We start from the raw sequence: 23053 nt of genomic DNA on the forward strand, positions 1-23053 counted from the left end.
CACTTCTCTGGGAAGCCTGTTCCAATGCCTGACCACTCTTTTGTTGAAGAGATTTTCCCTAATCCTCAACATAAACCTCCTGTGGCACGACTTCAGGTTGTTTCCTCTTGTCTTGTTGCTTTGTACCTGGGAGAAAAGACCAACCCCCACTTGTCTACAAGCTCCTTTCAGGTAGTTGTAGAGAGCAGTGAGTTTTTCTAGGTGGGCTTCCAAACCTTGGCTGTCGACCTCTCTGGCTGTCATTATTGCGGAAGAAGCACTGGGATACAGCAGGTGGCATTTTGGGAGCATAATTGCCACTGCCTCACCTTGATATGGGCATGACTACATTTGCCAAGCACATGCTAGATCCTTCTTTACCCCTAAGGAGAAAAAATTATTTTTCTTTTTTTATTTTCAGCGGTAGACCGGTCTCACACACAATCCCTACTCCTTCCCAGAGGTATATCTGCTCTGGAGGCTGCCGGTGAGCGGGTCACTGAAAGCCCCGGGGCACTGCCGCTCCGCCGGGGGCTGCGGAGCGGGAGCGGGGGCTGGCAGTGCCAGGCGGGGCGGGAGTGGGGGCTGCGGAGCGGGAGCGGGTGCTGGCAGTGCAAGGCGGGGAAACACCGCACAGCCCGGCAGCGGTCCGACTCCTCGCCCGGCCCCCTGCGGGCCGCGGCTCTGGGCGGCGGCCGGGGCGGAGGCAGAGGAGGGGCGGTGGCGGCCGGCGGCCGGAATCGTTTCCTGGGTAAGCGCGGCGGCTGGGAAGCGTTTCCGGCGGGCTGGCCGCATCCCGCAGCGGCTGCGGGCGCCTCGGGGCGGGCGGCGGAGCGGAGTCGAGCGGCGAGCAGGTGCGCTCCGCGGCGGGCCGGAGGGGAGGGCTGGAGGGAGGGCCGGAGGGGAGGGCAGCGCGGCGCGGCGTGTCCCGCGGCACAGCCCCCGGTGCGCGGCCGCCCGCGATGCCGCCGCTCCGGCCCCTGCCCGAGCGAGCGGGCAGGCGGAGGGCGGGGAGGGTCCTGCCGCCCTTGGCCGGGGCGGTTCCGGCGCATCCCGGCCCCGGGCGTGCGGGGACGGCGCCGGCCGGCGGTCCGCTGCCCGTCCCCGGCGCGCAGGAGCGCTGCGGTGCCGCTGCTGCTGCAGAGCTGGCCCGATCCCGGGGCAGGCGTGGGCTCTGCGCCCACGGGCGGCGAATAACTGCGGCGGCCGGGCTGGTTCTGCCGGTGGTGTCTCGGTAAAAAAGCCTGAAAAGTGGCGAGAGTGTCTGTAGAAGTACCTTTTTAAAAAGTATTAATAGTATTGTTAGAATGAGCTTTGCCAGTTCAGCTCTGTGATTAAATCGCAGTCGAGGGTTGCACGCAGGGTTGCAAATGGGAACGTGCAAAAAGCAGTCCTCGGAACAGAACACGGACCCCGTGCATCTCTCATGAAAGTTTTCATGAATTTACTTGGATCCCAAGGAGGCGACGGAGGTACTTTTCGGTGCAGCTAGAGAGAGAATGAATTCAGACAGATAAAATGGAAAGTGTAGTGGTTTGTATTTGTACTTCATTGCTTTGCCTGCTTGTTTACAATGTTTTATAATTCTTGGCTGAGGTCCTGCTTGCTAGGGAGGATAAGTGTAGTTCCTGGCTTTAAACTCAAAATAACTAAAACTAAGAAAAAAACAATCTCGCAGTGGTGATGGACTGGTAGGCTTTTTGCATTGTGGAGGCTGTTGGTCGCTCTACATTCTAAATGGTATCTGCAGTCAATTGTGCAGGATGACAGTATCTGCATCAAGTTTCAGTGCTTCACTGAAGATATGCTGTGTTGCCCCAGAAGCTGAGGTATGGGTTGCTGCTGAGCTGCTGCAGGTTTGCTCTGTCTTCTGGCTTGATGATGTGTTCCTCTAGTTTGTTCTAGATCTGACCTGTCATTGTCCTGCCATCTCTTGCTGTACTATTTTCTGAAAGACTGAATGAGTTATTTGTCTTGTGTTTAAAACTATTTTCTGCCTTCATAATTGCAATTTAGTTAAAATAAGTGTGCAGATGTCCTAGCACTTAAAGGGAGAGAGATCCTCTTATGGTGACCTTGGGACAAACTCTTGGCTGATTAATTTCCTTGCCTGGAACAGTCATGAGGAGTGTGGGTATTTTTATTCTTCCTTTACTTTACAGCAATGAGTGTTTGATGGAATACTTTTTGGCTTGCATTTTGGGGTTTTTTTTGCCACCCAGGGGAAATTGAGGTCTGGAGAGGACTCTTTGGGAGGAAGAATAATTTTAGCATGTGTTATGAAGAATATGTAACTTGGTTGTAATAAGGAGGAAGATTCTTGGCTCTGAAGCAGCATAACTGAATGTGCCTTTCCCAGCAAAACAGTCATCTAAGCACTAGATTACAAAAGTGGGAACCACTGGCTAAGAGATGGAGTGCATGACTTTGAAACGTGGATTATTTCTTTTGCTTTTCAGTTCTGCAGCTAAGTTGGGAATCAGTAACTGAACTGGTCATTTTTGGTGGAGTACTGAGTAGACTCTGCTGTGCCCTTCTTCGGGAGGGATGGGCATTTCCTTAGGAAATGCCTGAGTAGCCTAGAAAGGGCTGCTGCAGTGTTTGAGGTGGAGAGAGTGGTGACTTCAGGGGCTAGTTAAGGGACAGTTTGAGTACTTGAGATTGCCTGCTGTAAGGATTTCCTAGCAGAGATTGTGAAAATCTAAAACAAATCCTAGGTTGGTAGGTAATAGTGAGTAATCAACCGATTTCATCTGCGTCAGATAGCAAGCTCTGCCCTAAGATGTGCAGTCACACGTCAACAAATCATCCACGCTGAAAACACACTTACTCTATATCCCTTGCTGGTGGAACACAAAGTCTTGCCTTTGTTCCTGGTGCGAGCAAGGAGCTCCATTACTGGAAATGGTAGAGCAGGGGATGTGCTGGTCATTACTGACCAAGCTGCTGCTGCCTTGCTGCCATGGAGAAAGTAAAGGTGATGGTGGAGTATGTTAGGCCAGGTCACAGGCAGGAGGGATGGTGGGATGGGTGCGAGCTCCTGTGGAGTGCCAGGCACAGGTTCTCTACCCTGTGCTCTGGGTGGGACAGGTGAGGATGAAGGCTGGAGAACAGCAATGCCGACTGTTCCAGAGGAGATGAAGAAAACCTGGCTTGTTTAGCCTAGGAAATAAGGCCTGAGAGGGAATCTGATCACAGTCTGAAAATACAGCAGGGATATAAATGCTAGAAAGGGAGAGGAGCAATTTAAGCTAAGGAACAGTGTTGGCATGAGAACAAATGGATGGCATGAATAAACTTAAGATGGAATTTACACAGTTTCCTCCCTAAATGGACTGATGTTCCAGAACTACCTTCAAATAGAATAAATGGGAGCAAGCCCCTTAACTGGCTCTTGAGGATATACTGAGGAAGTTTGAATTTTGTGCTTGGCTGTGGCAGTAGGAAATGAGGCTTGGTGACTCAGGAAAAGCTTTTCCGTATGTTAACTGGATATAGATTTTCTGTGCTAGAGTTTCTTATTTTAAAAATCTGACATTCAAAACCAGCATAAAAATGCTTGCCTTACAGTTTGTATTGCTGCATCGAAAGGGTTGCAGCGTGCTTAGTGGCCACTTTCTGAAATGTTTTGCATGTCATTTTTTTCCCCCCTCCTAAATAATGTGTTGTCTAACAGCTCCATCTAATTGTGTGAAAAATTCTCTTTCTTTGAGTCAAAACTGTGCTAAAGGAGACTTTATGTTCGTGTGTGTGAGCTGTTTGAGCTTGCTAACCTTCAGGCTAAAAAATGAACTGCAGCAAACATTTTTATTTTTTTCCCCCGTGTACAAGTAATTCATAAATCTTCTCAAGAAAGGAAAGAAAGGAGTTCTTGGGGTGCTGTATAACAGACCCAGATGGTGTGAGGTGAGACCAGTGCTCCAAGCTGTACTGTGATTGGAAGTCTGGAATAAATGAAGTTAAAGCAAATTTGAAAACAAGTCTAGTTGAGCTAGTTGTGCATGGGATTTGTTTCAATTAGCTGTCATGCAGAATAGTTGAATTATTTGGCATGGTGGTTGCAGTAGTTGAACTAGTGTGAAGTCAGTAGTTGACTCTTAAAATACTCTGTGCAACATGGAATACAACTAGTTGTGGATAGTATATAAAGGGTACTGTGACTATCAGTAGTACCTTACTGCTTCTCAGAGATGTGGTGAGTATAGAAATGAAATAGCAGATGTGATGGGCCAAAGCAAGGCTTGGTCTCTCTAACCCAGTATACTGCACAGGACTCGAGCAAGCCACATTGGTGGCTGCTTTCACCTCCAAGCAGCACCTCAAATATGGCTCTGAGTGCTTCTGTGTTGTTGCCTTACCTTTGACAGAAAGTAGTCTCTTGCCATTAGAAGGGATGAGGATCTCTTGCAAGCTGACTTATACTTAGGCTGATCTAATGCCTGCTAAAATCAAATGTGAGAAAAATAACTGAGAAGTGAAAATCAGTAGATTTATGATTTGCTTCTTTGACTCACATCCCTTCTGCAGGAAAAAGGAGAGCTTGGGACATGAATAGCTAATGCATGAGGCTGCAGTTCCTCCTTTGCTTCTCCAAAGCCTCTTCCTGGGCTTATGGGTGGTTTTTTTTGGTTTGGTGTTTTTTTTTTTTTTGTTTGTTTTTGGTTTTTTTATTTATAGCTTTCCTATCTGGCACCTTGCAAAAGAATGGAATTTTCTTGTCAGCCTCTTCCTGCCTCTATTTCTGGTCTGGTGGGATCCAGACTTGATGATCAGTATCTCAGCACCTCTGTGCCTGTTTATCTGTCCCATGGTAGCTTTGGGCAGAGGACTAGTCCATGCTGTCCCCAGAGATTTAAGGAGCAGAGGGTGTGTTGGAATGCTCTGTGTGATGTCCTGCTCTAGTTTCCTAATTTTTTTCCCCCTTCTCCTTCAGCTTGCTCCCTTTTTAATCTCTTGTCTTCTACAACATTTCTTTTTCTTTTTTTTTCTCTCCATGTAAGTAGTTGTCCAAGGAAAAATAAGAACAGGATGCCCTTATTCAAAACCTCCTTTTTAGGTACTCTCTGAACCTCTGGCTGTTGTTGGCTTGGGTTTGCCAGAGTTGGGTGCAACCTTTCCCTGTTTCAAAATACTTGGTGGCTTCTGGTTCCAAATGCCTCTCTGGTCTGTCTGTAGCCCCATGGGACCTCATTGCAGCCTCTGTTGGTTTTGTCCAGGAGTGCTGCTTTCTGTAGCTCTTCTGGCTGTGTAAGGAATTCCCTCCTTCTATTTGGCTTCCTTCATGTGGGGACTCTTAGCTCCTGTGTGGCACAGATGGTTAGTGATCCTGTGTTTGTGCCACTCATGATTTCATAGGCCTCTGTCTTCCTCATCATGTTTGCTTTTGAAGAATTGCCTACTCAGATATTCTTTGTCTGGAGGCCATTCCTGACCGTAAGCAACCCTTGCCAGGAGATGATCCCAGTACTGCATGTCATTTTAGGATAGGAGTATCAGGGCAGTATATGGTTTTCAAAATGTAGGTGAGCTTTGGGACTATACAGGGAAATAACTATATTTTGTTTTCTTTCTTAATGATTAGTAATGTTTGATTTGGTTTTTGGACTGTTAGTTAATTTCATGAATCTGTGAAATTTCATGTTTCTTAGGAGCATGATCAGTTTGGAATCCCACAGTTATGTGTAGACATGGCTATGCCTTTCTGTGCATCTTCTTACATTTCTTTTGTTTATTTGCGTTAGCTTTGTTGTTGACTCAGTCTCTGAGGTTTGTATGCAATTCCTCACATCCTGGCCTTGCTACCACAATACATTTTTTTATCATCACACTTCCTCAACTCGCTGCTCATTCCCCTTTTCTTGTCTCACATGAATGTGTGAAGCAGTCAAAGTCTGAGCATGGGTCTCTGCCAAACTTCATTGGTAATGTCTGTTCACTCAAAGAAGAGGTAATGTCTGTTCACTCTTATCCTTACCCTCTTTCTATTTTCCAGACATCTCTCGCTCCACATAGGACTACTCTTTGCCTCATTTCCTCGAGAAAGCATTTCGTTTTTTGGTAAGGGACTTGGTTGACATCCTTTTGGAAATTCATACAGTTAGAAGGAATGGATGTACCTTGCCCATGTTTGGCACTTTTGAAGAACTCAGAAAGGCCGTCTCTCTTTACAAACCATGCATCCAGGTGGCCAAATTCTCTTCTTTTATCATTAGCACCAGCTGAGTTAATGATTTTCCCAGGAAAGGTGTTAGTCTTTGCAGCTCTCTATTCCCCTGAAACAGTACTGAGATTGTTGTCTCTTTTGCCACTTCCTATTCACGTTCAGCAAGGGATGTTTCAAGCGTGTGGTTGCAGAGCTCCAGAAGAAGAATTTGAAGGAAACATTGCTGAGAGTGCCCTGGGATTGCAAATGGACACTTGTTTATCTGTGCCTCATCTGAGCAGTCCTGGTTGCTGAAGTGTATTCCCAAGGGTGTAAGGCAGACCCTGCAGTGAGGCAACTGGAAATGAACATAGGAGTCAGTCCTGACAAAGGCAGCAAGCACTTGGCCTCCATCACTTGCAAGATAGTGAGTTGACCTTGTGTGGTGGGTTTTTTATGGTTTAAAAAGATGAGACTCGATTTAGCTGAAGATCTAAGGTCAACCTCAAAGTTCTGTCTGCTAATGTCAAAATCATTCTCTTTTCTTTAACTGAAATGCGCTGAGCTTGTTTCCTCTGAAAATATGTTGTTTGGATAAGCATTTAGATGGTGACTTTTATTGCTGAACAAACCTTGCATCTGAGTATAACACTGATTAGTGCCTTTTTAAAGTGCTCTGCATAACAATTAGGAAGATTAATTAGATGCAAATTTCTGCCTTTATCAGTAGTCTGCACTGCATTTGATACTGAACACTGATCTCAGATGAATGAAGTCAGCTGCAGTTTACTCTAGGAATTTATGAATGTAAACTACTAACTTGAGCAGTGCATTAAAAGTAATAATGTGAGACAGAGGAAGGTTTCCTAGAAAGTAAAATACGCAAATTTTTGCTCGTGATATCAATACTGTAAAGCCAGCTTCTGTAATTCTGATTTGTTTTACCTTATGAATAGTTCTGTGACTGTAAAGTACTTTAAGCAAACTCCTGGGAGACTTGTATTTGACAGTTTGATCTCTTGGACTTCACAATTTAAAAACCTCTGCTAAGATCTCAATGGTGTCCTCCTGTAGCTATGTCAAAATAAAGTTGTAACTCAGTGATTTATTACTATTTGGCTGTCCTTATTTTCTATAGAAAACTTAACAGGCATCTTTCACACTTTTCTTTGCTTTCCTTGCTGGATTACATTGCACTCCATTTAATGTATCCCATCAGAAAAACATTAGTTCTGTCTGCCTTTGGGAAAACCCTCCTGGAAGCACTAGTCATACTTTGGTATTATGTGCTTTTAAGCAGTTTTGCAATGTGTTTAGTTGTTTTCTTGGAGTTTGTTTTTTGTTTCCCTTTAGTGCAATGCATTTTATTTTTCCAAGGCACCAAAAGGAACATTTCTAAACTACTTCTGCAGGTTTTAAGTATGGATTATGTGTTTAAAAATACCCTTGGTTTTAATATTGTGCTAAAATAAGTTTCATGCAGTACTCTCTCACAACTGATTTTTTTCTTATGTCTGCTAGCCGGTAATGGAGGGAGTTTTCCCACTGTAATTATTGTGTGTGAAGAATAGATTCCAAAGGGAAGGAAACTGGCAGGCACTAAATGTTCCCTACCTTTATGAATTAACTTGTTTGAACAGAGGAAACTACCATAAGCGTTATATATTTTGTTGTTGTCTATTGTACAAACATGTCTTTTTCTTTCGCATTATTCTCGGGGTAGAAAGACCTCCAAACAGCTATTAAATGGCAATACTTCGGTGTGACTAATATTGTCACAAATTAAGCCTTTATTGGAAACCTCCCAAGTATAATTTCTCAGATAGCTGTAGGGAGATGCTGCTTTCTGGGCAGCTGCAGAATTCAGAAAATAAGAAACTTGACATTAAGCCATCCTATATATTTAATACAGAATTTCATTCTAAGGAACTGAAAGCAGTAGTTTGGGTAAATATGACAACTAATTCATTGCTCTCGTATTAATACTTGCCTTTTTAATTCTATTTGCAAGGAGGATTATTGTTAGGAAGAGGTATTTCTTAGCGTGGTATTGAATTGTGTAGCTGTGGAGGAAGCGGTGCAGAGAACAAGCATGAAAGATGAAAGCAAGGATGAGAAGCAAGGAAGAGAAAAAAGGAGGATTGCTCTCCCGTGGAGAACTTTGCACTTGTCAAGATTAAATTGGGATTTAAATGCAGCATAATGGAAAGACAGTTCAATTAAGTTGTTTAAATGAGTTGAAGATATATACATATAGGGCATAATCTATGAATTGTAAGAAAGATTCATCTGGAAGTAAATACAGTAGAAAACCTGGTTATTTGGAGTATATATACATGGCATTAAGGTAACCTCCAGCACCACATGATGACCTTACCTTCTTAGTGTCTTGTGAACAGGAGATGCAGGATCTTCATGTGATTTTTTAAAAAATTGTTTCCCCCTGATACTCACCTGGCTGTAAAACCTTTGGGGAATGTTAGGTCTTACCAGGCCAGATACTTAGATGGAGTGGCAGGCTGGGAGTGTCCTGGCAGTTTTGTCATGGAAAGCTGTTTTCCTGTGGAATGGCTGTCCCTGGATGTGTAGTAAGTGACTGTAGTGATGCTGCTTAGCAGAAAGGGGCACAAGGTTAAAAGTATTAGGACAGAGTTAAGTAGAGGGAGGGCGGATCTGGAGAACTGGAGGCTTTGAAGCCTATTAAAGATGTTGATAGATTAAAACCCCATCTTGATGGTACATAATTTCATGAGATAGCAGTGCATGTGGTGAGTGTGTGCTTGTGTGAAATGCCAATACCCCATTTGTGTTTTGTGTTAGCTCAGCTGCAGTGTAGTATGGTATCCTCCATTAGTTACTGTTAAATTCTTATTATGGTGTGGGACTTTTAGAAGAAATTGAAATGTTAAAAAAATTTTGCCCTTTAAGAAATAAAATTTTACTCTGATACTATCTTCTTGCAAAAGTATAGATGTAAAAGTCAACTTAAAATAAAAGAGAAATGGAACATATAGGTAAAAAGAAAGTAGAAGGTTATAAAGGTAATTTCACTTGAATCTGAAAGATAGTGAGAATTGCCTGCTTGGGAAATAACTCATATTTTTAGAATCCTGTGGGAGCCTGCTTGCCTTTTTTTTTTTCCTTCTTTCCTTCCCTCTCTGTTTGTTTTCCCATCACAATTTAATAAAACAGTGAAAAAAATATGAGAGCCATCAGTAAAGGAAGTAGTTTAACTGAGGCAGCTGTATATGAGAAGATGCGTATACTGAGGCAAACAGTATTTCTTATTTTTTGAGAAGTTCAATGTTTGTTACCTTAAAAAGTTCTCAAATTTAGGAAAAATGTTTGATGACAATTGTGTATCTGGAAAGAGAAGTATTAAACAAGAAACATGTTTCTAATCATTTGATGTTTGCTTCTTGGAAATGTTTGAGATCACACTTATTGTTAGACAACTTTATAGGCTGTAAGATAGGACTGACGAAGGATATTGAAATAACACAAAACAATGTTGGCTTTAAACATGTACTGTTACTTAAGCATGTGCAAGAGCTGCTAGCAAACCATGCTTGACTGCGTGTGTTTTAACCTTATTTGCTTTTATATTGCAAGTATATTTCCTTTTGCAAGTATGGATTTAAACATGAGTAAACATGATGGTCCTATATATGCCAAGTGTAAGAAGCGCTCTGGTAGAGATATATGACCATTTAGGGAGCAGTAATTCTTTTTTGAAAACCATTATAGGTATGTCCTAGTGTGATAAAGATGGCGCTGTTTGCCAGGGAAATTGCTTAAGTGTTACCTGGAAAATCTGTCTTTGCAGCCCAACAGCATGTCAATATTGTGATGCCCTTGTACTGAAGCATAACTCTAATGGCAGACCACAGAAAATTCAGATATTCTCACTGAGGGGTCTGTGAGGGAAAGGGGGATCAAGAGGGATGATTAGAAAGCTCTGAGGGATGTCAGTGAGGCTTAATGCCAAGGCAGTCCTGAAATGATGGGACCCTCACAGCAGTGTTAAAGGTTTGTACTTCAGAGTTATGTTTCTGTTGTTTCCTATCTTGCTTTGGGCTAGAAGTCAGCCAGCACTACTGCATGCTGGTTCTGAACTGCCATCTCCACTCTCTGGTTTGTGGACAGTGTGTAGTGACAGATGCAGTGATGTCAGTGAAGTGGTTTCACTTGTTCATTTTTAGTCAGAAAAAAGGGAGATCCCTCAGTACCTCCCTGGTCCAACCAGCAAGTCAGGAGGGGATGCTTGTTCTACTCCCTTCTTTCCAGTGATGAGAACAGCTGACAGGCAGGATATGGTGAGGTGCATCCCTAAATTTGCAACAGACCTTGCTGGTAAGAATTGTATAAAAGTGTAGCAGTGGATCTGGTGACCCTTGCAGCTCCAGAGGTGTGGCCACTGAGAGCTGCCTCTGTCCTTGCTTTGCAGTAATCCGGAGTCTTCACTGAGCAGTGTACCCTGCCGGGCTGTGGAGAGGCGCAGGAGTTGGCGGCTGGCTGCCTGCCATCCTGCAGCACAGCGCCTTGCTCTGCTGCTGCTAAGCCAGCAGGTAGGAGTGCTAGATGGGTGGAAAACATTTCATGGGATTTATCCAAAATAAATATCTAATTTTGCATGGGTGAGGCTGAAATTCTTCAGCTTCCAGAGCAGAAAAGAAACCCAGCTTCCTCGGAATGCTTTCGCAAGTTTTTGTGTGTGTGCAAAGTAAAATGATTATTTTCCTAAGTTTAAGCTCAGATTTTCCTTCCTTGAGTTCTGATGGATGTGTAGATCTATACCACTTTGAAAACCTGGTTGAAGACAGATAACCCAAACTTCTCTGAACCTTCCCCAAAAGGTTCATATTGAGGCATTTAGCTGGTTTCTTTGCTCTTGCTCTGTGCTTCTGCATAGTCCTTAAAGTGTAAATGTAGAGCTGGAAAAAATAGCACTTGATCTGGCTGACGCTATCCCAGCTTGCACTAGGACTTAAATTAAGAAATATGAGGTTCTGCTGTAAATCAGAAGTTTGAGTTTGTAACCTCTTACTTTTTGGCCCAATAAATCCTATTACTTCTAGAAAGCTGTAAAGGTTAATCTCTGTAAGTCCCAAGGATGTTTTAAATCTGTGGGTTATGTAACACATGTGCAAGAGTTTAAAATAAGACTTCTAGCCCACACAACATTCCAACTGTAAAACCAAGACTGGACAGTGTGGGGCTGATTCAGGAAATGCTGATCCAACTGCAGACCTAACTAGTGTTGAGCTTTAGCTTCTGCTGCCTGTTCTACTTTTTCTGTGGTACAGGGATAGAAAATGCACAGGTTGCTGAGGTTTGCACTAGTGTCATTAGTTCTCCCAAAGTAGTAGGATAGATACTTTCTGTGCAGTGGGGTCAGGCTCTCACAGAGAATTCTTGTCCTGAGTTTTCCCTGCTGCTGAGTGCAAATACTTGAGAACTTCAACCAGCCAGTGTTCAAGCAGGGAACTGGGCTTTCTGCATTCTGGAGTTGCTCTTTGAGCTTGAATTGCAAGAAAATGTTTTTGGTATGGATAAATGCAATGCACTTTTATGGCAGGATGTGAATCCTCCTTGCAGAAGGTGAACTGGAAAGAAGGTGTCAAAGTTCTAGATCCATCATAGTAGAGGATTAAGCTCAATTTGCATAGACTTTAAAAATTGAAAGAGGAGATGCTCTGAGGAGAGTGATGCACATACCCTGCAATTCCCAAATGAAGATACTGATGCTCCTAAAGGCTAGCTCAGGAAATGCATCTGCCAGAGGCCTCAAGTGGAGGCAAGAACTAGTTCATAAATAGATAAAGAGGAATTTTAGTTACATGGAGGAGTAAGATGATGAAATCAGCTGCAAAATGCATCAGTAAAATAAGTCTAAATCACTTGCATGCAGTTAGGCACTATCCTCAATGTAAAACTCCTCAGTGGAGCAGTGAAGAGTTGTAGTCTGTACTAAGTACAATATAAAGCCATTTAAAAATGTTGTCTAGGTTTCTCTATTTCTTCCCCTTGTATCTTTTAAGGGCAGGTGAGGGTTTATCCTGAGAGACTCTAAATGCTCAAATTTCAGAATGTGTTTTGTTTTTGCAGAAACAGAAACGGAAGTTCATGTCTAGGAGTTTCACACACAGGCTCTGTTCATATTTTCTTGGCTATTCCTGATGTAATAGTGTCTGTAGTTTTTATTATCTCTGATTCAAATGCTCTCACAGCATAACAGGGAGTTTGAAAAGGCCATGAGAGACCCTGTGCACAACTTGGCAAGTGGCCACAGCTGGTTGGTAAAAATTGATTATTAAAAACTAGTGTTTTCCAAGGGTTTGTAAGTTGAATGTGACAGGCTCACTGGTAAGCCATGTTTCTGCCTCTCTCAAAAATTGTATGTGAAAGAACCTTTTCTTTGAAACAGCAGTGCACACATGAATGCTTGACCCTTGTGGAGGCTAATGCTTTCTTACCTCAGATTGTATCTGCACACCATATGGAAAACAGTAGTAAAGTTATTAATACTTTTCAAATGGATGTTTTCATAGTTGTTAGCCATAACTAGAAAGCGACACTTGATACAAGTGCTTCAACTTAAAGCAACACAGTTCTATTAAAGGATTTTTATTTGCAGAGAACCTCACACTTTTACAAGGGTAAAGTAATGCAGCTGGAGCAGATTGGTTTTACTAGGTGTCTGCTGAGGACTGACAGAGGCAAAATACTGTAGTAAAATACCAGTGTGAGGTTTATACCCTGTGATGGGAGCAGTATTTAAAAAAAAAGGCAGCTCTGTTGGGAAGTCTGACTCACGTGCTCCTATCTTAAGAGGCACCAGAGATGGTTTCAGAAATTGAGCTTACTGTAGAATGGCAGCTCATTGTCAGAATCAAGATCAGGAAATTTGCTTGTCACTTCTAAAGAGGAGTAGTCTTTGGAGGCTTTTACATGTTCATTTCCTTCATTTGCTCATTACTTTTTCATGGTGTAACAATTTCTGTGTTTAAAACAGCCTTTTTCTTAAAATGTTTTTCTTCAAAGATAAAAGCAAAGTATTTATAATGTTAGCCTAGGATTTTAATTAGATGTTTTAATTATGAAGTTAAGAAATGGCATGCCAACAGGAATTTTTAGATCTTCTGATTTTCCTGTTGTCACATGGATTTTTCCATGCTAATGTAACTTTAGATAATTGCTGCCTTGACCCAGTTATTCTTTTTATGCTTTCCTTTCCACATCAAGTCAGACAAGCACCAACATTTCATGTATATTAGAAATGAGAAGTTTTGTCTTCAGAAATGAATCACAGGACAACTGTGGAAGGGGAGAAGGGAGAACAGCAAGTCTTGCATTTTAATTTGCATTCTGAATGAAATTGTGTAGGTAGATGCTGTATTCAGGTCCTACACATACCGATGGGGTTTACACTGTCCTCAGGCTATCCCTGAAGAAAGCTTCATCACTTCTACAGTGTGTTGTAACAGGTTGGTTTGTTTGGAGGTGGGGTCTACAATAATACAAGCTTATGGGGACCAAGTAACATGTAGAAGTTGAGACATACACAGGGGGGTTTAGGAGTACAGCTAAGTCAGACCTGCCCAGATGTCTACCTCATGTCCTCTGCATCCTTGTCTCATAAGATGCCTCATGCTATCACAAGGCAGTTGATGTGTGATGTTAGACCTGCTCCTCTTCCTCCCAGATGAAGTCCTGCCTCTCTCTGTGGTGAGGAGGTGTCCTCCCTCATGTGAGACCAAGGTTGACTTTATGTGTGAGGAAGCCCTGCATGACATATACAAAGGAGAGGCAATGTGATAGGGAATGTACCTTCAGAATACTGGTTGTGATGCATGAGTTTCTTAAACTGTATTGATTTTTTGAACTGAAAACTTCGGATGCGGGTTGCATGTTAGCAGTGATCATGTTGCCAGAGGAGGCCTGTTGATGCCGCCACTCAGGCAAGCGCCGTGTTTTGGACTTTACACCTGTGGCATGATAATTGGCTGCTGGCCCGTATTCTAAGGGCAGAAAAAGGTATTAAAAAAGAAAAAAATGGGTTTTTTAAAAGGAGGAATAATTACCATTTTAATTCTCTGAAGTAGGACTACTGGTGATACAAAAGCCACTAGTAAATTTTTCAATTTTTTTTGAGGATGATAATAGGAGCTGGGAGTGATGATAGTGTATCAGACACTTTCAGGTTGGTTTTATCACAGATGATCTCTTTACCTGAATATTCATTGATAACCATAATCATTGAGGTCCTTCTGCCTTTCTCTAGAGGAAGCCACTCTTACTTTTAACTTCTGTCATGGTTTTGTATAGATCATTAATTGCTCTTCTCTTTCATTAGGTTGCAGCCAGCCATCAGATGTGGGATCATATTATTGTCACTAAGGAACATTGATGTTTTAATTATATGTGTGCTGCACTTCTGAGTGCTGTGAAAGGGATGTTACATGCTGCTTGTGCACCCAGGCAGGTGTGGTGAGAATAGTACTTGGGATTTTTTTCTGTGAATTTTTGGGTGTATTGTATGTATTGTATGGCCAAACTTCGTGAATGAAGATTTGGGAAGGGCTCTCCCCATGTGGATGTGCCCTTCCAGCCTGCGCAGTGGATGTTTTAGGTGAGGCACAGCATGCGCAGAACTGGCCCCGCCGTTTAAGTCCTGAGGTCCATCTGCCACGGCCGAGTGAGCTTGGACAGTGACAGTGAAGTCCTCGGGACTGTCACAGCACCCAGTACTAACCGGGTCTGACCCTGCTGAGGATCCGAGATGTGACAGGATCAGATGGCAGGGAGGCATTGAACTGCCAGGGGTCGGTCCCCACTGAGACTCAAACTCACGACCTTGGCATTCAGAGTCTGGAGTGCTCTCCATTACACCACAGGACTGCCCAACCTTTTGGGTGACTGCTATTAAGACTAGCACAGGGAACTTTTCAGTATACAGAGCATTAATTCTTGCTTCAATTAAAACTGAAATACCTAACCAGTAGAGCTTTCCTTTGACAAGTTCATTCACGTGCTCTCAAATGTTAAAATTGGTTGAAATTTGGTGGCTTAATTTCATGTCAGTGAACCCTTTGTGCAAATGTATACTTGTTATCTCGGTACAGCAGTGTGGGATTGCTGAGGAAGAGGCAACTGAGCTGGAAGGTCTCACATGTCCCTTGTCCAGCATGAAACATCTCTTCTCAAGACCTGTGGCACTATTGTGCTTCCCTGCAATTAGTTGCTTGACTAATTCCCAGTGTTGGTGGATACTGTTGTTTGCAATGCCATTGGTCTGTAATGGGCATTGTATAAAGAACAGAAATTAATAGGTATATTTTGTTATGGAAAATGTGGATTTCCTTAAGGTGATGTTTGCTATTGTGAGGGAAAACATAAACTTTTAATTTCTCTTCCTCAGCAGACTGCTACTTCTTGGAGTAAGAGAAGGAGAAGCTTGGGTTGGAAAGAACCTTAAAGTTTATCTCATTCCAGCTCCTGCCATGGGCAGGGACACCGTTCACTAGACCAGGTTGCTCAGAGCCCTATCCAGCCTGGCCTTGAACACTTCCAGGAAAGGGGCACCCACAGCTTCTCTGGGTAACCTGTCCAGTGCCTCAGCACCCTCACAGTAAAGAATTCCTTCCTAATATCTAATCTAAACCTACTCTCTTTTGGTTTGCAGCTATTCCCCCTTTTCTTGTCACATGCTCTTGTAAAGTCTTTCCTTCTTTCTTGTAGGTTCCCTGAATGATAATTTCGTGGGGTTGGGAGTGTTGTTTTGTGGGTTTTTTTAAAAACTTCCACTTTGAGCAGCGAAGTGTTGTGTTTTCATTCTTTGCATATTTCTTGATTTCATTCTAGGAGAATATGAACATATTTAAAAGTTATTTATTTTTCTAAATGGTAACAGCCCTGGTATGTTTGAAGCACAGTGTGTGTGTACAGAAGAAACAGTCTTTTGGTATGTTAAGTTCTAAAACAGATAGGAAAGTCAAAAATAGTTAAAACCTTGAATGGAAGATGGGACAAAATGCAGCATAAGTTAGTTTGTTGGTAGGCTATGCCAAGTAAGTGGCCCTTTCTTTTCTTATCCCTACCTTAAAATATGAGTTAGGATACATATTTTTATTTTATCTGGCCTTTAGTAAGACATTTATTATGGCAGTTTTTGGAGTTATGAGCAGTTAAGGGTTGTGCTAAAGGCGAAATAATAGAAGAGGAACGGAGACCCCAAGGCTGGGGGAAAACTATGGGTGGATATTGCCACAAAAAAATTGGCAAACAGGAGTTAGAAATACTCAAAAAATGCATTAATCATTCTGATATTAAATGAGATGTTGCAGATATGTAGGTATATCAAGCCATTATATAGTCTACTGTAGGGGTCTTGTCTAGAATAAAATGAATTGGTTTGAAAATGAGAAGTGAGAAAGATAACTTTAAATCTCATTTGATATGAGAAGGTTCCTTGTTCTGAACACGAGCATTGGCTTTACCGCATGTAGCACCCAACATTTTGGAGGGACATGCTTTGGGATTTTGTTTCTCTTGCTTTTTCTGATCTTTCCCTGTCTCCTTTTCAGCTCCACCTCACTATGCCTTTTTTATCGGTTTTGCTTTCTGTAGTTGTATGGTACTCTTCCTTGTACTTATAGCTATGGAAAAGCTAATTGAAACAAGACTTTGCTAATTGTCTTTGGAATTGGCACAAAGGATGACTGGACTGGTTTACTCAGTCTGGAAAAGGGAAAAATGCTCTACAGTTCCTGGGCTTTGGACTGCTTGTGACTATACAGTTTCCCAAACTGTGGTTTCAATTTCCTATTTGGCTGCTTGGATCTTACCAGAAGGTGAATTCCAAAAGCTTCAACAGGGTTTTGGTTTTGCTTACTGCAAAGGCATTGGCAAGGACTTCACTCCATATGTAATTATGGTAACAGTACATTAAATACAGAAGGTTGCATACTCTGTTTCTATTTATTAAATACTATCATTATCTGAATTTATAAAGTTCATAGTCAGGTTGTGTGTAACCTGGAGTCCCCCAGATTTGGGGCTTAGTTTGTATTTTAGAGTTGTCTGTCTTAAAAATACCAAACAACCTCTTTCCTCCCTGATTTTTTTAAATGTCAGCAGAGCTCTACTGGGGGTACATGATTGTATCTTTGAATATAGTCCTGGAAAACTACAAGCAATCCTAGGAGCAGTGTTAGGAGTTTCCTTCTACCAACTTTGCCTGCTCTGTGGTATTTAAGTTAGGGGCTTTCTATTCTGTCACCGTCCCATGAAGATGGGCAGCAATGATTCAAGTAGTGTCTGTTCATGTTCCCTGATGACCTACAGAGCAAATCATGGCAGCTCTGTAAGGTCAGCGAAGAAGATCTTAGAGCAAGGATGAGAGTTGGCCTCCCTAAATACCCTACTGTATATAAAAACTTCATGTCAGCAATTCAGGATTTTATGTAGAGAGTCATTGGTGAACCTTTTATTCAGGTGGTAAACTCTGCCCTGTGTTAGACTCAAAGAATAGTATAGTAGGGAGTGAGGTTTTCCTGTCTAAAGGAAGGCATTTGCCACCCTTGCTACTGGCTTGTGATATATTGATTCTAGGTAAGCCATTGGAATTGGGGTGAGTAAGATAAGACTAACTGTGAGAAGTGCTAACTTTGGGTTGACCATGGTCAGGACTTAAGTATGGCATTGTGTATGTTTAATTCTGTAAAAGATGTTGTTTCCAACATTCTAAAAGAACCTTTGAATGAAGTAGGATGCTGCCATTAAGTTACAATAGGGATTTTGATGTTCTGGGCACTGCCAGGAAAATATTTTGTTGATTTTGCTTAGCAATATCTGATTCCTTTGGCTTTGCTTTTGTATTTTAGGCTGTACTTCAACATCTGCAGAACTTTGATTTTGACTTACTTATGCTAATGGAAAGAAGGGCTGAAGTACTTCACTCTGATGTAAGTGGGGCCTTGAACCATGTTTGAAAGGCATGTGGCTTTGTTTATACAAATTTATGCCTCCTCCCTGCTCAGATTACTACAATATCTTGACATCAGATCATTTGCATCCTGAAGAGCACAAGCCAGAGACAGCTTAGCTTTTGCTGGAAGTAGCTGGCTCTGAACTGGTTTGCCTTTAGGCTGACAGTATCTAAGGACCAGCAAGTTGGAGTGTGTTTTTGATGCTCTTTCCTGGCAGGCAGTGTGACCTTTGTAGTTTCGGGATATTGTTTTTCAGAGATATTCTTTTAGCCCTAATGGTTCAGCTGGTAGTTTTAAAAAATTGATATATGTCCAAAACCCAAGAGAAACTACTAATCTGACAAGGGGGAAGTGGACTTGAAATTATACTGGTGAAATATTGAGATAAAGATATTCTTTAATTGCAAACATTCTCTGAATTCTTTCTATAAACCATAATTCTTGTTATATAGCAGCTGCAAAACACAAGGTAGAATTTCCCAAAGTTAAAGTGTTATTGACTTTACTTCCCCCCCCCCCCCTTCCTAGAACAGATTGCATATATTATGAAGTAGGGAAGATGTGTTTGGACTCAAAAGTGTTTAGCAATGGCTTAACTGACTGGAGTGAGTTTGATATGCAGCAATGTTCAGAAAATACATGACTTTCTGTTCAAGGCAGAAGCACAGCAGTAGACAATTACTAATGGGTTTTGTGCATGGTGAAATGAGAGTAGTCAGGGAAACTGTGGCACAGAGCAGAGGAGATGTAAGCACATGTGCTGTTTGCTATTTCAGCCTGCCCTGGTGAGTTGGGCCTTAAACGTCTTTCCCCATTCTCCTTTTTTGTGTTTTGCTCCCTACCCAGGCAGTTGTCAACTTGCAGTATTATTTGAGGTTTTTCTGTACAGACCTACCTTTTAACTGCAATTAGGGTAGAACACCTCCCTCTCCAGTGGATAACCTGTGGATAGCGAGCATTGCTTGTGTCCCTGTGTGACCAGAGAAAGATTAACAAACACTTCCCTGCTGTGCAACTTTTTGCCCCAACTTGAAATGGATGAGAAAGTTCAATGGGACTGATAAGTTCTGATTTCCTCCTCAACCCAAGCAAATCATTAAATCATTGCTCTTAAATTCTCCTCACTCTATTAAGACACTCTGGTTGTATTAAAGTACCTAACTGAAGTAGTGTTTTTAGTGATGTTAGGGGAAAGCATTACATTTGGAAAAACACTTTATTCTGAAACAATTTTAAAATTATATGGAAAAATAGTAATTAATGACCAGTAAGATGGTTTGTGTTGCAGTATCAGAGCAAAGGAGTTATGAGTGTTGCATGTCTATGCTGTGAAGGTGCCTGCTTCAGTTCCTGCATAACCACATTGAGCTTAATCACGGAAGGATCTGTCTACATTGGCAGTGCTGGGGAATTTAAGACACACTAATGTCTAGTTTATGTAAGGATTCCTGCATATATTAAATATTTGCTAACTGTGCTAATGTGTTCTGGGGAGAAAAGTGGAGAGGTCGCTTAAGTAATGTTGTATAGTTGATAACAAAATAGATACACATCTGTCTTTTCTTACTGAGTCATAGATTTGAGATGTAGATGTTTTTAAGGCATTACTTTCTATAGTTCCATTTCTCCACCTGGATTATTGGCACTAGTGTTAGGAGTGCCAGCTGCAAGCTAACGTTTGGTCATGTAAGTGATATCTAGCATGGTAGATATATCTCTAGGGATCCTGTGAGAACCAGGAATTGGCACAAGGGAGATTCCTCAGGCTGGTTGTTCTTATACTTGCAGCTCAACCCTTCCTTTATTGTAGATGGTTAAGAGAAGAAAAGACTTCGAGTCAGTGTCAGTCTGTATCTCCTTGAAAGACTAGTAAACAGATTGTTGAAGAATTTACAAACAGCAAGAATTAGCAGCCTGTCAGCCTCAGCTGTCACAGGCTTTGAATAGCATGTTCTTGGGATCCTTTCTCCTTTGCCTTATCAGAACAGCCACAACGGGCATTATGCTCCTTGTAGGGTTTGCAAATACATGCACTTGCACTTGGCTCAACTCCCATTGCTGCGGTATTTTGCTTTTCCAGAGTGCCTTTAGCTGCATTTCAACACCTTTTATCAATCTGGCCTTACCAGGGCGTAGAAACCAGAAAGGCTTGCATGGAAAACCTCTGTCTAGACCCTGACTGATGCTACTTAGGTGTTTCATCATCCCTTTCTCCCAGCAGGGATCTCTTCGGCCACCAAGGTGGGGAAAACCCACCAGCTCAATGACGTGAGAGTCTGCACTGTAATGGAGAAGTTTACCCCGGTGCTGAGTGGGTTCTCTTTTAAGTTGGAATGAGGAGACTTTCTTAAAAGTTTAAGATTCTGCTTGTTCTTGAATAAAAAGAGGACTTCTTTCCTGAAGCTGCCTGATGGCCTGAAATATGTGCAGGTGGAAGTTTGATCAAAGTTTTTGGTACATCACTACCTTTAAATCCACCAAGTCTTCATGACTAAAAATTGCTTTTCATGAACTTCCTATTCAGCTCTGTAAAAGCATTAATATTGAAGTATTCTGTTCAAACTCCTTTTTTAATGTGAAAGTCTTTTTTTTTTTTGGCCTGTCGGATTTTTTTTGTCACTTGAAAATTGCACTCTTAATTTTATATGAACTTAAGAGTAAGACAGGTCAAAACAAAAGGCTAAAAATTTCTGTTCAGTTTTATTAATTTTCTGTTCCATTTCTTTTCAGACTCCCCAGGCTTCTGAAGATTTAAGCCAGGGAAACTGGGAGAGGTTATCAAGTGAATGTTTTGGGTTTAGCTCTAATCACAACCTATCTGTATCCTGTCTGCAAGTATACAAGAAAGGTGCTGCTCTTAGCTCTTCCAGGAGCTGTTGTTGTGTCCAAAAGAAATCTTACTTGAAAACCTTCAAAGACCCCATTCAGACTAAGTGTAGCTTTAGCTTCATGCTCTTTTTCAAGAGATTCGAGCCCACATCACTGAGCATAAATGAAGAGAATATGTGCACAAATCAAAGGAAGAATAACATACATCTCACTGGAGCCAGCTGCACTGTAGCTTACCATTATAAAAACTGTGTGTGGCATCCTTGCTTGTAAAAGCTGGTTGTGGAGGAGAACTACATTCTCCTTGGTGTTTATAACTGAGGATGTGTGTGTTGCATGGTTAATAGAGCAGTTTGGGAAAGGTGTTGCTTTATCTGACTTCGGTGTTGTACAGTGTTGGGGAAGTTGCAGTTTATCCATCTCTGACGTGAGGATGGTAATAGGCTTCTTAACTGAAGTAGAAGTTGCATAAATTAGTACTTCAGAAATCTTAACAACTGTTAAGATAAAAGATACGCTGTGGTTAGTGAAGGAATAACAATGAGATGAAAATGTACTATCAAACAGCTGTGGTTTCTATGATAAAGACACATGAATTGCTTCACATGAAACAAACTGCAGTTTAGAAATTCTTTTAAATATTTAAGCCTGTTTTAAATATATATTTATATTAAAATTCTGAGAGGAAGTTTTCTTTTGTCTCCCTGATGCTCTGTGAAATCCTTTGAGGGAGAAGGGAGGGAGTGCTTAGAAAGCCATTTCTGGCATTAAATGGCTTCTGAATAGGTAAGTTTGTCAGACCCTGAGTTTGGGTTTTGGGAGTTAGCATTCACAGAATGGGAAGAACTTTATTGAAGAGCAGCTGATTCCAGGTCGGCTGCCCTGGAGTGCCCTTTGTGCTCTGGCATCGCTCCCTGTCCCCATTCCCTTCCTGGAGGAGAGTCTGGCGGGATGCTGCCACCCCAGCTGGGGGCTGACCGCTCAGTAGGGCCACTGGCACTGCCACAGCCAGCGTACTGTGAAGCTGAACAAGTTCCAGTACTAGCCAAGCTTGTAATCAATTAGGCACAAGGTGAAAAGGACAAGGAAGAAAACCAAAAAGTGATAGCTGGGTGTGAAACATCAGCAGGGCTTCATTCAGGGGCATCTTTGTCTGTGTGTGTGCAGGCTGTGCCAAGGCTTTCATAACATCTGCTGCAAAGCCCAACTTGATTGTATCCCTGCATCTAATCATTGTTTGGACATTTGAGGATGTCCTCTGCTTCTAAAATAACCATTTCTGTATCTGCTCTATCCGGGGCACATGTTTACTTCCCGCTTGCCCCCAGGAGCCTCTGATCTTAACATTCAGTCTAAACCTGATTTATTCAGGTCCTTTAGCTTTGTACTTACATGATATCAACAATTTTATGCAACTTTCTGAGGAGTTGTGAAATCCTGTCAGTTTCTACTCATCGTGGTTTTGGGATTTTTAAAAGGTAAATGCAAACAGCATGAGTTAGGGTTCAGAAACTCTCCTCCAACCCTTGCTGTGCACAGTGTGAGAAGGGAAAAGAAAATCTGGAGGGAAAATCTGTTGTTATGGTAGCAGAAATAATTTCTGATTGAGACTTGCTATTCCGATGTTGCTTTCATGTTTCCTATTCGTCTTGAAAGAAGTCTGTATATGATGAATTAAATGACTTTTTAATAAGCGCATAACCAGTATCTCCAAAAACTCTGTAATTTAGGCACTTATGTGAATAATAGTACATGATATATAATAGTATGTTGCCCTGAATTTTCCAGACTTTAATAGAGAGGGCAATGATGCAAAAATGTGTAACTTAATTAGGTCTCTATTTTAGCACTTTGCAGCCCACTTTATGCAGGTATCTTTATTTGTATGCAGTGCAACTGAATCAGTGGCATAATCTTCTGAACAGTTAGGCCGCCCAATTATGATTGCAGTGAGTCTGCAGAGATTAATAAATACAAATCCTCCTCTAGATTTTGGTTTTCTTTCCATTGAGTAAAGTGTACTGGATGGAACAGTTGTGAAAAGTAATCTGGTTTTAACTTACTGGGTTAATACATATATGTATAGCAACACCAAATGCAATCTCTGTCTGTT

At 41.9% G+C, this 23053-nt stretch overlaps 1 protein-coding gene across 5 annotated transcripts in view; it reads left to right on the top strand.

Moving 5' to 3' along the window:
• Nucleotides 1-714: 714 nt before the first annotated feature.
• The window catches only part of APBB2 (amyloid beta precursor protein binding family B member 2), a 187099-nt gene continuing 164760 nt past the window's right edge, over nucleotides 715-23053 (top strand). For 4 of the 5 annotated variants that reach the window (XM_071556575.1, XM_071556582.1, XM_071556580.1 and 1 more), the window contains exon 1: nucleotides 715-833. The gene's annotated coding sequence lies outside the window, so the exon portion shown is untranslated. Of the gene's footprint in view, nucleotides 834-18006; nucleotides 18088-23053 lie in introns of all 5 variants that reach the window. The other variant, XM_071556576.1, reaches the window with a different exon arrangement.

The sequence above is a fragment of the Pithys albifrons genome, chromosome 5 (genome assembly GCF_047495875.1).
Source record: "Pithys albifrons albifrons isolate INPA30051 chromosome 5, PitAlb_v1, whole genome shotgun sequence".
Classification (NCBI taxonomy): domain Eukaryota; kingdom Metazoa; phylum Chordata; class Aves; order Passeriformes; family Thamnophilidae; genus Pithys; species Pithys albifrons.